Below are 1,165 nucleotides of genomic sequence, written 5' to 3' on the forward strand. Positions count from 1 at the left end.
CCCGCCACAAGCCAGAGCCCCGCCCCCCCCAACTTCCTCCCCAAGAAGCGCACACACACGCGCGCACACATCCTTTCTAAGGTGCGTGCACACACACACTCCCCCCCACTCCTCCCAGCTGCACGCAAGCACGTGCACACGCGCGCGCGCGCGCTCACACACATTCACACAAACACAAACTTCTTCACCAAGAAGCGCGCGCGCGCACACACACACACACACACACTTCCCCTCCAACCCCCCCACCCCTCCTCCCAGCTGCATGCATGGACGTGCGCACATGCACACACACACACAGACACACACACACACTTTCCCCCTCCCAGCCACACACGCACACACTCCCCTTCCAAACCATATGCCTACACACATGCACACAAACACATCAACTTCCCCACCTAGAACCACGCACACATACATACACACATGCGCACACACTCCCTTTCTACTGCACTCACACACACTTCCCCTCCAAGCCACACACACACTCTCCCTCCAAGTTATAGACACATACTCTCAGCCTCCAAGCCATAGTTTCTCTCTGTCTGTCTGTCTCTCTCTCTATTTGTGTGACTGTAACACACACACACACCCACACACACTCCTCCTCCTCCTCCTCCTCCTCCAAGCCAACCTTGCCCCATACACACTCACACACACTCCCCTTCCAAGCCAGCCATACAGACACTTTTCCCCTTGAAGTCACACATACCCACTCCCTCTCCAAGCCATTTAAAAATAACAAAATCAATCTGCCTTGAGTAGAAAGCGCACAAGTAAGGGGAGGCAGGGATCGGGAACACCTCCAGGCACCTGATGAAGAAAATGGAGCTAGATTCAGAGCTCACTGAGAACTGTTTTCAGTGGTGGCAGATGACAGAACAAGGAGCAATGGTCTCAAGTTGCAGCAAGGAAATTTTAGGTTAGATATTAGGAAGAACTTTCTTACTAAGAGGGTGAAAAAGCACTGGAACAGGTTACACAAGAGGCGTCGGAGTATCCATCCTGGGAGGTTTTTAAGACCCTACTAAACAAAGCTTTGGCTGGGATGATATAGTTGGGGACGGTCTTGCTTTGAGCAGGGGAGTGAACCAGATGACCTCCTGGTTGGATGTTCCTTCCAACCCTAATTTTCTGTGATTCTAAGTAAAAGACACAAGGGAAA

Source organism: Alligator sinensis, unplaced genomic scaffold (genome assembly GCF_000455745.1).
Source record: "Alligator sinensis unplaced genomic scaffold, ASM45574v1 scaffold809_1, whole genome shotgun sequence".
In the NCBI taxonomy this organism is placed as follows: Eukaryota; Metazoa; Chordata; order Crocodylia; family Alligatoridae; genus Alligator; species Alligator sinensis.